Raw genomic sequence first — 18,950 nt, forward strand, 5'->3', positions numbered from 1 at the left:
TGCAGTGGTAGCTTAGCAGGAGAAGCGTGGGAAATACATCTCTAGACCCCAGTTCTATTCCTGCCTCCAACCCTGGACAGCCCAAATGCCACATGTAATACTGGAACAGTTTTTCTTTTTTTCCCTTCTCTTCCCTTCTCTCTCTTTAAAAATGGTTCTCATGGTGATCTTTTTAAAATATTACTTATTTTTATTTATATGAACACAATGTAGCTGTCTTCAGACACACCAGAATAGAGCATCAGATCCCATTACAGATGGCTGTGAGTCACCATGTAGTTGCTGGGAATTGAACTTAGGACCCCTGGAAGAGCAGTCAGTGCTCTTAACGGCTGAGCCATCTCTCCAGCCCTCTCTTCTCTTCTCTTCTCTTCTCTTCTCTTCTCTTCTCTTCTCTTCTCTTCTCTTCTCTTCTCTTCTCTTCTCTTCTCTTCTCTTTTCTCCTCTGCCCTCCTCTCCTTCCCTCCCCTCCTCTCCCTCCTCTCCCCTCTTCTTCTCTATTTCCTCCCTCCCCCTCTTTCTTAATTCCTTATTTCTTCCCCCCTCTCTTTCTTTCTTTCTTTCTTTCTTTCTTTCTTTCTTTCTTTCTTTCTTTCTTTCTTTCTTTCTTTCTTTCTTTCTTTCTTTCTCTGTAAGAACCTCCCTAAGTTTGCTTCTTGAAAACATTGGAAGAGAAAAATTCTATCCCTTTCCTTTTACCATAGTTAGGTATCACAACCTCCCAAATCCACCCATTTATATTCCATGTGCTGAACAGATTCCATATGTGTCAATCTATATGTAGAATATGCACCCCCCACAGAGGGCAGGGAAACTAACAGTAAGGTGAGGCTATGGTGGCCCAGGTCTATAATCACAACATTCAGGAGGCTGAAGCTGGTAGATCACAAGTTAGAAGCCAGTCTGGGTTTCAATATAAAATAACAAAATATTTCCCCAACACAAGATCTGGGTAATAATAAGTTTTACTATGCATTTGTGTTTTCTCTTTAAATTGTGTGTACGTATACATGGTCACACATATGTGCATGTATGCATGCACATGTATGTAGACTCAAGAACCCAAAACTGGTGGGTAGGTGGGCTCCAGGAACCCTCCTGTCTATACTTCCCAGCACTGGGGATACAAGCCTATACCACTGTGCAAGCTTGTTCATGGATGCCACAGATTGAATTGAGTCTTCATCCTTGTATGACAAGCACTTTACCAACTGAACTACTTTCTCAGTTCCTACATGGAATTATATGCTAGAAAGTCCAAAATAATTGAATCCCAGGGTCATCTGCTCTGAAAAGCCCTTTGACCCTTTTACTCTCAGTGTAAAAGTTTCCTTGCTGCATTCTGAACTACTTTCTCCTCAAAGAGTCTTTGACAAAGAACAAAAACATAACATGCCTGTAGCGAAGATCACCTGTAGCCCACACCCACACCCATCACTCACTACCCCAGATGTGCCATCTGCAGCCTGCTGCAAGCGTGTTCCTCTGCAGTGGTGTAATTCTCTTATCGTTGGGCATTCTTCCATAAGTGCCAGGAAATGAGTGTTCCCAGGGTACAGCCCTCAATAAGTGATAGATGGGAACTAAAGCATAAATTCTTCATCTTCTTTATGGTGGAGGAGTGGGGTCAGGAATGATTATGTGGTATTCTCTACACACTCTACCACATCTCCCAGTGGAAGTGACTCCCGTTGCTCGCAAAGGCAACTCCCTTCAGAATACATGATATGTGTGCTTCTGAGTCTTTCTGTCTTACCTCCCAACCCATGCTTCAGTGCTTCCTAGAGTCATCCAAGGAAGCTGCTTGTATTCAGTGCTTTGCTGTGTCTGTCAGATGTGTCCCTCTCTCCAAAAGTATATTGCTAACTCCTGATACATTAAATGTGGGTTTATGTGGAAATAAAGTCTTTATGGAAGTAACCAAATAAAATATGCTCTCCCCAAGCTAGAGAGGACGGTAATTTGATATGACTAGTATCCCTATAAGAGCAAAGAAGTGAGAAAAGACCTATAAAGAGAGATCAGAGAGAGAGAGAAAGACATGTGACAACAGACATCAGACTGATGCACCTACAAGCCAAGGGCTCTTGTTCACCCAAAAAGCCAAGAGTCCACCCTAGAGCCGTCAAAGGGAGTGGGGTGCTGCTGTCTTCTCAGGCATCTGGACTCCAGAATTCTGAGACAAACCTTTTCTGTCATTTTAGAACACTCAGTTTGTACCAGTTTGTATGGAAACTAAGAAGCTAATAGTTCTCTATCCTGTTTATAATACACTCCTTAAAAGACAATAACAACTGCTTTGTTTTTTAACTTCCCAATTTTCTGGTTTAGGAATATCAGCAGTTCTTCTGTCCTCTGTGGTAGCAGCTGGGGGCCGTTCTCTAATGCTCAACAGAGAAGTCTGTACTTTGCAGGACCTTGGGCCCAGAGAGCCCACAGGTGGTTTCTCCCACACAGCAGCTAGAAGGTCCCTCATGTGGGATTTGGGGCCCCTGGGGACAAGGTTATATAAGACATCCAAGTAGACATTTCAAGTCTTCTCAGAAGTCTCAGGTTGTCACCACATCCCTGACTTCCTAGAACAGCATGTAGCCTAGCTGGAAAGATTAGGCATTAGATGCTGTCTCACAATGCACAGAGAAACAATGAGATGTGGCCATCTTAATGTGCCCCATTCTATCTCCATGCTCACTGCCAGTGGAGCTTGCTCCCACCTGTGTCTAGGGTCATCACACATGTGTGTTCACATCTGGGTCCCAACATACCAGTACACTTGCTGTTTTTCTTTTTTCTTTTCTTTTCTTTTTTTTTTTTTTTTTTTTTTTTTTTTTTTTTTTTTTTTTTTTTTTTTTTTGGTTTTTCTGAGACAGGGTTTCTCTGTGTATCCCTGGCTATCCTGGAACTCACTCTGTAGACCATGCTGGCCTCAAACTCAGAAATCCGCCTGCCTCTGCCTCCCAAGTGCTGGGATTAAAGGCATGTGCCACCACTGCTCGGATCACTTGTTGTTTTTCTAACGTCCAATGTCTTCTGTGCTTTAAAAAAAAAGTTGTTTATTATACACAAAGTTTTTTTAAAAAATACACAATAAGTGTCCATCCTCTTCTCTGCTTGGAATGCCTTTTACCTTGACCCTTGACTTCCTGGCAGATGATCCCATCCTTGACCCTTGATTACCTGGCAGATGATCCCATCCTTGACCCTTGACACCTGGCAGATGAGCCCATCCTTGACCCTTGATTACCTGGCAGATGAGCCCATCCTTGACCCTTGATTACCTGGCAGATGAGCCCATCCTTGACCCTTGATTACCTGGCAGATGAGCCCATCCTTGACCCTTGATTACCTGGCAGATGAGCCCATCCTTGACCCTTGATTACCTGGCAGATGAGCCCATCCTTGACCCTTGATTACCTGGCAGATGAGCCCATCCTTGACCCTTGACACCTGGCAAATGAGCCCATCCTTGACCCTTGACTTCCTGGCAGATGAGCCCATGCTTGACCCTTGACTTCCTGGCAGATGATCCCATCCTTGACCCTTGATTACCTGGCAGATGAGCCCATCCTTGACCCTTGACACCTGGCAGATGATCCCATCCTTGACCCTTGACACCTGGCAGATGAGCCCATCCTTGACCCCTGACACCTGGCAGATGAGCCCATCCTTGACCCTTGATTACCTGGCAGATGAGCCCATCCTTGACCCCTGACACCTGGCAGATAAGCCCATCCTTGACCCTTGACACCTGGCAGATGAGCCCATCTTTGACCCTTGACTTCCTGGCAGATGAGCCCATGCTTGACCCTTGATTACCTGGCAGATGATCCCATCCTTGACCCTTGACACCTGGCAGATGATCTCATCCTTGACCCCTGACACCTGGCAGATGAGCTCATCCTTGACCCCTGACACCTGGCAGATGAGCTCATCCTTGACCCCTGACACCTGGCAGATGAGTCCATCCTTGACCCCTGACACCTGGCAGATGAGCTCATCCTTGACCCCTGACACCTGGCAGATGAGCCCATCCTTGACCCCTGACACCTGGCAGATGAGCCCATCCTTAACCCCTGACACCTGGCAGATGAGCCCATCCTTGAAGTTCCAAATTGTTCTCTCTCTCCATTTCAGCACAGACGTGCTCCTTCCCCTCCTCTGTTCCTCTTCAAGAGTTGGGTGTGCATCTTCCTAAGTTGCTTGTTAGAGGGGCCCTCCTTTCCTACCCCTGTATCCTCTCATGTCTGCTAACGGATGGATGAATTGTCTTTGACCCTAAGATTACTCAGAGACAAACATCTACTCAATAAAACGAATCATTAAGTTTTGGCATCCATGTTCTATCTTTTTTTTTGAGTGATTTTCTTCATGTCAATTATCTCAATGTGTGAGCTTTTCATGGAGATATTTTCTTTTTTTTTTTTTCCTTTGGTTTTTCGAGACAGGGTTTCTCTGTGTAGCCCCGGTTGTCCTGGAACTCACTCTGTAGACCAGGCTGGCCTTGAACTCAGAAATCTGCCTGCCTCTGCCTCCCAAGTGCTGGGATTAAAGGAAGGTGCCACCACCGCCCAGCCATGGAGCTATTTTCAAGCTAAAAGGAAAACCAGAAATCGGGTCTAGAGAGGTGGTTCAGTAAAGTGCTTATCGAACAAGTGTGAGGACTTGAATTCAATCCCAATCCCAGTACTCAAGCAAAAAAAAAAAAAAAAAAAAAAAAAAAAAAAAAAAAAAAAAACCAACACAAGGTTGACTTGGTAGTACACATTTGTAAGCCCAGCACTTGAGCATAGAAAATAGACAAATGCTGAAGTTAACTGGACCAGCCAGTCTAGCCTGCTTGTCAACTTTCACAGTAGTTAAAAACCCTGTCTCAAAATAAATTTAAAAAAAGTTAAGGTGTGTGTGGGGTAATAGTACCTGAAGCATGATACATGAGACTGTCCTCTGTCTCAATTACTAAGGAGAAGCACAATATAGGAAGATTTCCAACATCAGCCTCTTTGGCCTCCGAATATATGCATAAACACATACCTGCACACTCCTGAACCCCTACACATATAAGCATGTGTATACCCAAATACTGATGGGTGGTTAGTATCTTACTAAAGCTGACCTCTTTCTCATCCTTTGTCTTGTTCTTGCAGCATAAAAGAAGCTATTGTTCTTCAGAAAACCTGTCCGAGTTGCTACTTACCGACAGGGTCAGCTTGAAGCGACACCAAAAGCATTCAGAATATACTTATGCAAAGAGATGAAGAGTATCTTAGGTTTTGTGGGCCAAGAGGCAAAGCCAGCATATTTTGCGAACACACAAATTTATCCTCTGAAATTTTGCTGAACATCCTTAAGTCGGCAGGTACTGGACCAGATTTGCACAATATACTGGGTTTGCTACTCCTTGGAGTAGTTGACCAAGAACAAGACTTCAGGTCAGAAGAGTGCAGCTCGATTCCTCTTCAGTCACCTTACCATATGACCTTTAGCAGTCTTACCCAGAACAGAAGACCCTAGTGGACATCCCATCCACAAATGGGGCTCATCTGAGGGCTAGAAAGTGCTTGCTTTGCATAACTGATGAGCTGAGTTTCACCCCCAAACCTGCATTTAAAAGAAAAAAAAGTCAGATGTAGTAATGCATGAGTGTAATGCCAGCACCAGAGAGACAGAGGCAGATGGATCTTTGGGGTGGGGTAGCCAGGAAGCCTGGTAACTTACTTGGTGAGCTTTAGGACAGTAAGAAACTTGTCACAAACAAAAACAGGTGCCCAAAGGAGGACACACAAGATTATTGTCTAGCTTCCATACACATGTGCACATATGTATGAACACACATATACACACATATAGGAGGGAGGGCAAAGGGAGGGAGGGAAGAGATGAGACATAGAACACTGGGCCTGAAGCTCTACTCTAACTCCACAATCATGGTATTTAGTGCTGGCCTATGTATAAAGTAAGGAGACAGGAAAGGTAGCTTTACCAGAGACATAGACCAACATCCATTCTGCATCAGTCCCAGTTATTGGGGCACAGTTCCTCTGAGATAAATAAACTGGAACTCAAGCCACATGAACCAGAACCACCTAAGCCCAGAAGCTCAGGCAGCACTGAAATGCCCTCCTGTGGTGTTTGAATCTCAGTAAGTAAATTTCCAGTTGACCCATTGACCTAGGAAAGTCATTCCAAGGCATGATAGATATTCTGCAATTTTTGGAGTAAGTACATGATAGAAATAAGTTCTAATCAAGTACTAGCAGTCCCTACCTCAAGAAACACTGCCACTGAGGCACATTGGTATCCCCAGAATCCAAGAACAGGTAAAGGAAAAACATCCTAACAGTATTCTAGCAAACTCTCATCTAATCTTGGATAGCTTTACTAGGTTCAAATGATGATCACATGAAAACCTTTTGCCTGCAAGCATATGTTCAAAATCTGTCAGTCAATTTAGTTACATATCTGTCCTTAGATGCCTCCTAAGTGTGATGTCCTCTTAAAACGTCTATACTTGAAGTACATAGTGTGACACAGACAAATCTGAAGATCCAGCTCAGTGGTGCAAACACGTGCAACTCAAAGCACACCACCCACATCAAGAAATGGAATGTTTGTGTCATTACAGATATCTCCAAACTCCTTTCCTACCCCCACCCCCGAGACAACCACTGTCCCAAACTCTCCATGGAATTCTGCCTTTCATGAATTTCCCACCAATGCAAGGACACAGTATGTGCACGTGTCTGGCTTCTTTGGCTCAACATATTCTTTTTTTTTTTTAAAGATTTATTTTATTTATTTTATGTGTATGAGTACACTGTAGTTGTACAGATGGCCGTGAGCCATCATGTGTGTGGCTGCTGGGAATTGAACTCAGGACCTCTGCCAACCCCACTTGCTCTGGCGTAGTTTACTGTAGCTGTCTTCAGACGCACCAGAAGAGGGCATCAGATCTCATTACGGGTGGTTGTGAGCCACCATGTGGTTGCTGGGATTCGAACTCAGGACCTTTGGAAGAACAGTCAGTGCTCTTACCCGCTGAGCCATCTCGCCAGCCCCCTCAACATATTCTTAATATCCAGCTGTGTCTCTCATACAAGTGGTTCCTCTCTCTCCCTTTTTTCTGTATTATGTCATACATCTTCCTTTAGTTTGCAAGAGCTTTTTAATCCCACAGTGATAGCAGGATCTGGATTGAATTGCTTCACCCCTGGTGTGATTTCTGGTCTTGATCACTGTACTATCTTCTCTCCCACACTTTGGGAGTTATAAAGTTAATAACCAGACTATCATTCCCAACACGGACAAAGGTTTTTTGGAGGAGAAAGGCTTCTGTTAGCTTAACATTTATTACTCTATTTGTCTTCAAATCAAAAGTCTGCTCAGTTCATATTTGATCATTTTATTTACATAGAAAACAGAAGGAAAGACTAGATAAGCTTCCCACTGCTGGAGCCTGGATGGTGCTTTAAGATGAACGGTGCGGACTCTGCCCATAAGATGTAGAGCATGGGAGGGAAAGGTCCACTGAGTGCTTTCCTGGCCTCTTGCCATTCTCAGAACACTTAAGATACATATATTTTTAAAGGCAACTATTCTAACATTGAAGCCAAGTTTTCTCTTGCTAAGTCTTTTCTTGCCTTCAATTAAAAAAAAAAAAAAACAGATTGGGAATAGAGGAAGATATATCCTGTCCACAGCTTCATCTCACTAATCATCGAGGAGACCATTGATATGTCCTTAAACATCGATGTTAGTGCCAAGGAGCAATAGCAACTGAAATATGTTTGAAGCCTGAACTGATTAAGAAATCCTACGGATCTTCAAGGCAAGGCAGAGTGTCTTTAAATTGGTGGCACTAGGTGGCACTAGGTAACACTGGCCTGGCAGTATCTCTTGCTGGAGGTATCTGCATACTCCACAGACATGAGTGAACCCACAGGGAGTGGTGCCTGTCAACAACGCATATGTGAATCCCCGAGACATTTCTTCTATTGTTACTGGTACCAAATACAGCTGATCCTGAAGCCTTTGGAACTTGGAAAGGGGAAAATGATGGAGTCTTTATCATCATCACCCCTCCATCTATAATCACCATGATCTGTTGAGGTTTGGTTTGGCTGTGTATTATAACGCTAAGTCCGGCCCCCAAGACCTGGAGTCTGTACATAAGACCTATGACCCTGCCCAGCTGGGCAGAATAGACATAGGTGGGGTTTGTTTCCTGGACTTGGGGTCAGAGGAGAACCCTGAGGAGAAGAAGAAGGTGCAGGAGGAGGAAGGAGAAGCTGCCATGGGTTAGGTGAGCCATGAAAACATGGTCCTGAGGGCTGGCCCAAGGGAGATAAAAGCATTCCAGATGAAACATAGTAAGTAATAGTTTGGGATTATTGATAGGAAAGTAGATTCTAATGGCTTAAGGGTAGTTACCTGCCTAGCTCTAGTGCTGACTAAGGCTTATTATAAATATAAAGGTTGTGTGTGTGTATTTCATCCCAGTACCAAATGGCCTAAGGCAGGGTACACACTCCAGGTTGGGATTAATAACTTCTACAACAATGATCTGCCAGCTGGGTATTTTAAAGCACTGAGTCCATTGGACATTGTCCCTGCCTTCACCCTCCTGTTACGGTCCACCCATAATGTGGTTAAGTACCACCCATAATGTGGTTAAGTACAGCTCTATTGCCACAGTAAGACAGAGATGGAAGCTAGGAACTGGAGGTGGCTCTAAGTTTTCTCCCTTTTTGATTCAGTTCACCAGAATATTTTGCCATCTTTTAGTAAGATTAATGAAAAGGCACAATCCATATTTTAATATATTCCAAAACAAAGTCTTGCCCATAGAATTAGAAAATAGTTGCTTTGTGTGTTCAAGGGAATTGGTTGAAAAGAGTCAGGTGTCTGGTGTATGGTCTATCATGCTTCACTCCATCAAAACATAAGCTCTATAAGGGTTCCAACTCTGTCTTCCTCATGCATTATTATATACCTGAACCTAGTCCAGAGCCTAGCATATAGTATGTCATCTAAGATACCTACCAAAGAAATGAGGGGTTGAGAAGGGAAGAATGGGACAGAAGAAAAGAATAACCTTAGACAGGTCTGGGAAAGTGATACTATTCTGCAAACAGAATGTTGTCATAAAACCAGCTGAGTCTGCTTTCAAAAGATCATCACAGCTAGGCTTGTGAACTGTTGACATTCCCTCAAATAAGGGAGGAGCAAGAGGGTCATTGGGCCCTTCCTTACCTGAATATTCAGTCATTCATCAGCAAGTTTGCTTTAATTCCATGGAATCTTGGATCTAGGGACAGAACTACAATATGTAAGCTGGACAGACTGAGGGGACAGCAGCTCCATCTACACAGCTATGGGAAGCCATCATCCACAGAAAGTACAGACCTTCTGCTCCAACTGATTTAGAGCCACCACCCTACTATCTCTGACCCCTTACCCCTGCTCTGTAACTAGGCCTTATAAAGCCACTGGTTCTCCAGGATGAACTTTAATGCAGTAGAGTTTTGGTTTGACATTGGGACCTTATGGGAAGAGCAGATATGGCTTAGTCCCCCCCCCCCCCCAGATAAAACTGTTACAGCAATGTGATACAATGGCAGAGCATTTTCCTAGAACACTAGATGCCTTAAATTCAGTCCCAAGCACTCCAGGACTTTGGGGGAGGGGGAAACTGGTGGCTCACACCTAGAATTACAGCACATGAGAGGGTAAATGAGGAGGATGGCCTGGCCCTGAGTTCAAGACCAACCTAGACTATGTATGGAGACATTCCTGGTCAGCCTGGGCTGTAGAATGGGAACATTCCTTTAACATTTTTTTCATGAAGAAAAGAAAAATCGCAACTATGCCTCAACCTTAATCTACACTTCAGTTTAAAAAAAAAAGTGTATCACCCACAGAAAAGGTCAAGTTGATGGTGGATGTTCTTTTCTGAAATGCTCAGAGCATACTCAATAAATATGTGCTCATGAATATGCAAATAATCTATATAAAGTCTACTGACTTGGAAGAAAAGTCTTGAATTGCCTCTTGGTGTTCTAGGAATCCAGCATTTTTCTCTGTGCAAATATCACACTCCTACTTGGGCACACCAAATGGAGACTTGGCTCCTCTAGAAGCATCTGTTTGCTAAGAAGAACAAAGCCTACACTCTGAAAAATGGTCCTAACTGTATGGTTTTCCAAATGCCTCTTCCCTTAAAACTGACTTGGGAGGAATGTAATGTAGCTGATGCAGCCTTGTGGTACGGTGTGGGGTTGTTGGCCTGGTGCCATGTCACACGGCTGTATTTTACAAAACCCAAAGGCTCACAGTGAGGGTCGGGCAGAACACAAAGAAAAGAAGAGCAGATGCTGCATGGAAAGAGGATGTCAAGACAAGGGATAGTACCGGAGAGTGTAATTTAATGCCTTTTAAAAAATTTATGTGAGTCTCTTGCTTTTCTCCTTGTCATCTGTGTTCTGAAGATACAGAGTAAATCAGTGGCTTAATGACATTTGCAGAAAAAAAATTACTGTAACCCAGTGTACCTGAAAGCTTATAATTTTCCTGGCCAACCATCTTGAGGTTTATCCCTTTCATTGCATTAAAAATGGAGACTAATTAAGGCAACTGGGGCTAGAGTGGGCCAAATTGGATTTTTCTTATGGCTTTGCCTTCATCTCACAGAGTGATGTCATTAAACACTTGAGCTATGAAACATGAAGGACAGCCTGTTTCCACTGCCGTATAGATCATGAAAGAATGTAAAGGTAATAGGCCACAGAGTGCCATAAAGCTTTAAGGAGTTACAATAACAAAATCTCGGCTGAGGCCATTCAGAACACAGGCATTTTTCTTCACTTTGTAAACAGACCTCAAGAAGGGGAGGAGAAGGTGGGTGGGAGAAGATGCCTTGCCAGCTCCATACACACAGGCGTTCTGAAGAGGATTTGATCTAGGTGCCTTCTGAGTGGCCAGCCATCATTCCTAGCCATCAATATAGAATATAGATGTCAATATAGGGCACTAGGGTTGTCAAACTGCACACGTACTTGGCAGACTTACCTGGTTCAGGTGGCTTTTGAATCACCAGTCTATATTTTATGATCATTTAATATACATTTATGACTAAGAAACCCCTAGTGTGCTTTCAAAACATCGCTATGTTCATTAAATATGCTTACTTCATTTGTTTCCATGGGCACTGGGATTTGAGCAGTTGAGATATAATCCACTAACAAAATTTGATTAGTAATGATGGTTAATTTTTTGTTTGTTTGTCTTTATTTATTCTTTTTACTTATTCACTTTACATCCCACTCACTGCCCCCTCCTAGTCACCCCCTCCCACACTCCTTCCCCCATCCCCTGCCCGCCATCCCTTTGTCTTCTGAGCAGGTGGAGGCCCCCCTACATATTCCCCCACCCTGGCACTTCAAATCTCTGTGAAGCTAGGCACTTCCTCTCCCAGTGAGGCCAAGCTAGAAGAACATATCCCAGATACAGGCAACAGCTTTTGGGATAGCCCCAGCACCAGTTGTTCGGGACCCACACGAAAACCAAGCTACACATCTTCTACATATGTGCAGGGAGGCTAGGTCCAGCCCGTGTATGTCCTTTGGTTGGTGGTTCAGTTCTGAGAGCCCCAAGCGTCCAGGTTAGTTGCTTCTGTTGGTCTTCCTGTGGAGTTCCTACCCCTTAGGGGCTGTACTTCTTCTTTTCTTCCATAGGAGTTTCCAAGATCAATCCAGTTTTTTTGTTTGTTTGTTTGTTTTTGTTTTTGTTTTTAATTTTTGGGGACTCCTGACAATGAGAGTCGGGAGTCTCTGATTTTTTTGCCTGCTTTTGGGACCCTTTCCTTCCTACTGGGTTGCCTTGCCTAGCCTTAACGTGAAGGCCTGTGCCTGGTCTTATTGTATCGGTGTGCTCTGTTCAGTGACATCCCTGGGAGGCATGCTCTTCTCTGGGGAGAGATGGAGGGGGTGGGTCTGGGGGAGAGGAGAAGTGGGGAGGAGACTGGGAGGAGTGGAGGGAGGGGAAGCTGTAGTTGGGATGTATTGTATGAGAGAAGAATAAATAATTTTTAAAAAAATAATTATATATAATAATAAGGTCAAAATTACATCATTTTATACATGTATATAATATATTTAAATGGTTCTCTCTCTCTGTGTATATGTGTTTGTGTGTGTGTATGTGTGTATGTGTAGTTTAAGGGCAGTAACCTTGAAGGAGGGATAATACCCAGAAAAGAATAAGATTCTGAGAAGTATAATGAGTATAATAGTTTGGCTAGAATAGATTGGCATTGTACCAGCCTTGTATGGTCTTGATACTAAGCTGAAGATTTTAGACCTTTTTTTTTTTTAAATAAAAAAAATTGAGATATTATTGACCCAGAAAGAAAGCTGTACAAATTTAATATATACATCTTAGTGAAACTGGGCATACTTACATACCACGACACTTAGCACTACAACCAAGTCTACAAACATCCATTAACTTGTTTTTATAGACAGTGGGGGATATGAAAGGCTCGAAGCAAGGGGCTTGTATTATCCAAGGTTATTTCGTTATAAGCAACAGGGAAACTGACTTGGCCTGGCTTAAACAGTCAAGCGAGTCTCTTGGCTTACATAATGGAAATGTCTGCATAGGTGCTGGCCTCAAAGAAAGCTTGATCTGGCAGGCCCAACAAGGATGCAGAAAGCTGGGAGTCCAGGGTCTTGGTTGCTGTCTGTCTTAACTGCATCCTCAGTTACCACATAGCTCCTCCTTCCTGTCTGCAGCAGCTCCAGGCCCGACAAGTCTTCTTCAGAGGAAGAATGAGTTGCGATGTTGTTTTGTTTGGCTTGGGTTTTGCACTTGTGGAGGAAGGCAGATGCATGCCTTCCTGACAAATGGCCTTTGTGTCTCCAGGGCTAACACTGGGTTACTGGTGAGGTTGACTGGAAATCCAGATTTTTTTTAAAGGTTTATTTAATTTATTTTATGTGTATGAGTACACTGTCCAGATGGCCGTGAGCCATCATGTGTGTGGCTATTCTCTGGCCCGGCTCACTCCAGCGTAATTCACTGCAGCTGTCTTCAGATACACCAGAAGAGGGCGTCCAATCTCATTACGGGTGGTTGTGAGCCACCATGTGGTTGCTGGGATCCGAACTCAGGACCTTTGGAAGAGCAGTCAGTGCTCTTACCCACTGAGCCATCTTGTCAGCCCGAAATCCAGATTTTTATTGGCCACCATAGCCTACCTCTGGATCAGGAGGTAGGGCAAATTTTTTCCCCCAGCACCCAACTTCGGCTTGCAGAATGAAAGAGATTTCCTGAGAGGATTTTTAAAGTGCTGTCAGAAGAGAAGAGCTCTTGGGTGGTCAAGGAACAAATATCCACTAGTGGAAATAAAACTACAAAAAAATTACAAAGGTAGGTTTATGTGAAAGTTAGGGCCCCTTCCTCTGACCAAAGAAGAGTAAACTATCCAACTATCCAATCAGCTACTTCCTCAACTTCCTGCTAACTGCGCACAGGTTTCAGCCTTTCTGTTTCAGGATCCTCAGTCATCTTGTTTGTAAAACCAAGGGTCATTTTCCCAGACAGAAAGAGTTCTTGAACTTGACAATAAAGGAATTTTCCTTCTGGAGATGCTAGCATTTTTTTTTTTTTTTTTTTTTTAACAGAAGTCCTGTTTGCAGGTTCCAAGCTCATTTTACACTGACCAGCCAGGAGAAGGCAGTAGGTGATCAGAATTCATGAGGAAAACATGACCAGTTTAGAAGACTGTGTGTGTGTGTGTGTGTGTGTGTGTGTGTAACTATTACACTTGAGCGTTCAGTTGCCACAAAAGCAGATTTTGACCTGGCTTCATGGGAAGAAAGTAGCTACATGGTTCTCTATAGATGTGCATATGTTTCTCCAGTTGCTGCAGAACAGAACCCAATGTCAACTACAAAACCATCTGGCACAAATGAGGAGCATGTCCAGCCAGCTTTCCTTCAGGGGAGTCACAAACTGTCCTTGCCATTACAGTTCCACATCACAGATAAGACTGTGAGGGCTTAGAGTCTATGTCACTCACTTTCTGGAGGAGAGGGGGTATGATACCAGGTGTTCCTCACCTTGCTTCCAACACAGGAGGCTCGACTTGGTCCACATGCCCTACCACTTGATCCCTCTGCCCGTGTACCAGTTCCCTAGCAAATGAATGTAGCTCTGGGATGGTATGAAACTGGATGGACTGGAAGAAATCCTCCAATGAGAAAGACTTGATGGAGGGAATATACCAAGTCCCCAAAAAGGCAAACAGAGCTGGAGACAGTCCATTATAAAGTACATCTAAGCTTAACAGGATTCTCTAACCCTGCCAGGGTCCTCTGTAAACCCCAAAAGCTTGCAATTCACAGGATTAGGTTGGACACTAATGCCTCTTATCTGGAAAGGAAAATACAAGTTCATACCAGAAACAGAAAGAAAAAGCAAAGCGGGTCATCCACTCCCAGCTTGAGTTTACCTGTGCACAGGCAGCCACTGCTCTGTGAGTGTGCTGAGTGCTCTCCTCTGGGAACTAAGAGTGTTATTGATGCTAAGACCAAAGCCTCTGGCTTTCAGTGGAAGCATCATCCTCCCTCCGTACCCAAGTAAATGGCATCCGATTCTCAAGTGCAGTAACTGACATGCATTCCACTGAGATAGCATTACATCATCTGAAAAGAACAAATGCAGATGCAAAGTGACACGAAGTGAAAAATAGCGAGTTCCTTGGAGTGGGATACATGAGCTTTAAGTAAGAGGGATCCATGGGAAGCCAGGATGACAGGGAAGGGTCTCTGAAAGGTAACAGGAAGCAAGGAATACTTAGGCTAGTACCAACACTCTGGGCATAAAATGCTTATGGGTGTTCCTTCTGCTCCTGCCAGGGTTAAGGGCATGGACGTAGACCGGCTTTTCCTCTTCCTTTCCCATACATCCCCCTTCTAAAGTATGGTAGCTTGAGTTTTTCCAGAGTAGTTTCTAAAATATTTGAAATACAAAATAAGTACAAACAATTCCAGCTCAACTTTCTGAAAGCTCACAGAACAATTAATGTTGAGAATGTGGCTCGCTTTTCCTAAAGAGTCTGAACATGTTTGTATTTTGGTAGCACCATCTTTACATTGGAGTGTGTGTGAGGGGTGTGTGTGCCTGAGTGTTTATGTGCAGGTGTGTCCTTACAGGAGCACAGGTGTGTGTGTGTGTGTGTGTGTGTGTGCATGTGTAGATGGAGGCAAGAGGCTAACCTTGGGTGTCATGCCTAGGTGCCATCTTCTTTGTTTCCTGAAACAGGATATCACACTGAGAGCTGGACCTTGCCAATTAGGCTGGCCCTCAAGCCCTTATACTCCCTAGGCTGCCCCTTAAACCCTAGGATCTGCCTTTCTCTGCCTCGCCAGAATTTTTACATAGGTGCTGAGGCTTGAACAAAGGCCCTCGTGGTTTTTTTAAAAATAAGTTCTTTAATGACTAAGCCAGCTCCTTGACTCTTCATTTGTTTATTAGATTTTACTCTATTTCTAGGCTGGCCTCAAACTCACAGTCCTCTCGTCTTCACCTCCTGAGTACTGGAATTATGGAACACCATGAGGCCAAGTTTGGTGCCTCTTTATCATTACAGCCCCTATGCACACAACAGCGAGCAAAGTCCTGCAGCTCTCGCTGAAATCAGTGTCTTCAGCTGGCTGCTTTCCACTCTCGGTTCTAATCAGTATCTTACTTAGGTTTTACTGCTGTGAGCAGACACCACAACTGAGGCAACTCTTACAAGGACAACATTTAATAGGGGCTGGCTTACTGGTTCTGAGGTCGAGTCTAATAGGGGCTGGCTTACGGGTTCTGAGGTCGAGTCCACTCTCATACCGGCCTGAAGCATGGCGGCGCCTAGGCAGGCATGATCGTGGAGAAAAAGCCAAGAGTTCTACATCTTGACCGGAAGGCAGTCAGAAGACTGTTTCCCACGTGGTTAGGAGGAGGGTCTCATAACCCACCCCTCACAATGACACACTTCCTCCAACAGAGCCACACCCATTCCAACGAGGCCACACCTCCTAATAGTGCCACTCCCTGGGCCAAGCCTATTCAAACCACCCCAATCAGTAAAAATAAGATTTGGATATTTACTTCCTCTGGTGGTTTATATCGTATTTCCAAATTTATTTTTCAATTTCTTGATTTAACTTTAGAGTTTTTTTTTTAATAGGTGTATGTATATTTGTGTGGGGCTCCATGAGTTTATGTATATCATGCACATCTGAGTGTCCATTGAGATTCTAAGAGAGCACCCAATCCCCTGGACTTAGACTTGTAAGTGGTTGTGAGGACGGACGCTGGGAACCAAACCCCGGCTGCTGCTAGAACAGGGAGTACGCTCAGCCTCTGAATCGCTGCTCACCCAGACTTTGGACTATTTACCAAGTCTGGTAAGAAAAGTGTTGGAGTGTATTTGGCTCTCTTCCAGTTCTTCCTCCGGCTCCCACTGTTTATCAGTTAGATGAGAATTAATTATCCGGTCTTTATCTTTCCAAATATAGTATAATTGACAGCAGACCTCCGTATCTCTGAGTTCCACCTTCATGACTCAATCAGCTATCAACTGAAATTTTTAGAAAAAAAATTGCATGCATGCTGAAATGGATAGTCATATTATTTTGCTGCTGTTCTCTGAGCAGTACAACTAGTATTCATATAGAACTTGAGTCATGTTGAGTCATCTGGAGATAGTTTACACTGTGTGGGTGTGTGTAGAGGTTATGCACAAAATGCACTCCATTTTGTATATGAGACAGAACTCTATGGGATTTCATGTCCTCAGGAAGGTCCTGGAGTTAACACCCCTCAAGACTAAGGGACAATTATATTCTACTTTATTATGGGGGAACAAATCTTAGATTAACTCCCTGTAACACTATCTCATTACAGTATCCATATTGACTCTGAATTAGTACTTGTCCTGCATTAGCATGGACATTCCATGGCCTCACCAAACAGCACCACCTGCCAGGTCAAATACATGAATCTATGGGGGACATTTCTCACTCAAAACCCAACAAACAACCTAATCAAAAGATGGGCTATGGCCCTGAGACGAGAATTCTAAAAAGAAATAAAAATGACTAAGAAATATCTTTCGAGGTGTTCAGCATAAATTCCTTAGCAACTCTAGAAATGTGTATTAAAACTATGTTGTGATTTTGTCATACACACATATATAAAACCATCCTACTGACATAGTAACAATAGACATGTCAAACTGGAGGGGAGAAAGCCATGAAACCTCAACTCTACACAAAGAACTGTAAGCAACTAAGGAATTCTGAGCTTGAGAAAGACAGTCTTCCCCAGGGAAGAGCACACCAGTTGGGTATCTAGCAGCAAATGGTCAGTTCTGAAAACATACATACAAGTAACATTATACAGATCGAGCAGGTTATATTTGGGAACAGATAGGTATAGACATATATGCAAGCAATAACCATTAGTAAAAGAGAAAGAGGCCACGGCTTTGAAAGTGTGCATGGATAAGTATAATGGAGGGCTTTCTGGGAGGAAAGGGAAGGGTAAATGATGGAATTGTATTGTAATCTCAAAAATAGGAAAAAATGGAAAGAAACAGATTGTACTATGGAAATTAAGTACAACTATTATGTGGCAACTAAACAGGAAATAATGTATCTTTTACAAAATGTAACAAGAGAAGAGTGTCCTAGTTACTCTTGCCTTATTGTGATAAAATACTGAGGAAAGTGACTCTAGGAAGGAAGGGGTTAATTTGGCTCACAGTTCCAGAATGCTGTCCATCCTGGTGAGGGGGTGTGGCAGCAGGAGCTTGAGGCAGCTGGCCACATGCTCCTGAGTTTAGAAAGTCACACACAATTAAAGTAGGTCTTCCCGCCTCAATTAGCCCAGAACAGCCAACCCCTTATATGCTGTACAGAGAGGCCTATCTTACAGATAATTCTAGATCTTGCCAAGTTGACAATCACAATTAGCCACCACAGATGGTTGATCTTGGTTGTCAACTGCAATCAATTAAAAACCAAGGAAGAGGGGCAGGAGAGAGAGAGAGAGAGAGAGAGAGAGAGAGAGAGAGAGAGAGAGAGAGAGAGAGAGAGAGAGAGAAGAGAGAAGAGAGGAAGAGAGGAAGAGAGAAGAAAGGGAAGGAAGATATAGAAAAGAATAATTTTTTTTAAATCACCACAGAGGCCTAATATAGTGGTATATGCCTACTCAGGAGGCTGAGGCAGGAGGATCATAAATTCAAGATCATTCAAGGCAACTCATTGAGTCTGTCTCTAACTTTTTCCCTCCCTCCCTCCCTCCCTCCCTCCCTCCCTTCCTTCCTTCCTTCTCACCCTCTTTTTCTCCCTCTCTCCTCACACCCTTCCCCTCCCTCCCTCCTCTCTCCATCCCTTCCTTTGGCAGTGTCTTGCTATATAGCCCCTGTTCTGCTAGAAGTGAAGGCATAGCCTGAGCCTCCCGCGTACTGAGCTAATGGGTGTGTACATCCATGCCTGCCTTGGCCTGCCTTGCCATCTCCTTTACCGTTTGCTTCTTCCCCAACTCTATTTGGAGGGAACACAAGCTCTTGGAGACCACAGGATAAGAGAGACATAAGCAGAGGACAGTTTTCTTTTGATCCTACCCTGAGAAGCCATCTGGTGGCTGACTGGCCTGTGCTCTCAGGAACAGCCTGAAATCCCTGCTGCTGGTGAGGCAACAGGCAAATCGGAGTCAAGATCAATGTCACTTAGTGAATTAGTGGCAGAGACAGGAACAGAATCCAGACTTTCTAACTTGGAGGTTCCCCGCTTTTATGTTTAAATGGCTCTTTTTATTTTAATCCAGCTGTGCCATGTTAATAAGGTTTTGAGGAGACACAGCTTCACAGATTTTGATATGTACCTCGGATATTTGTTGTC

Source organism: Mastomys coucha, unplaced genomic scaffold (genome assembly GCF_008632895.1).
Source record: "Mastomys coucha isolate ucsf_1 unplaced genomic scaffold, UCSF_Mcou_1 pScaffold7, whole genome shotgun sequence".
NCBI lineage: Eukaryota > Metazoa > Chordata > Mammalia > Rodentia > Muridae > Mastomys > Mastomys coucha.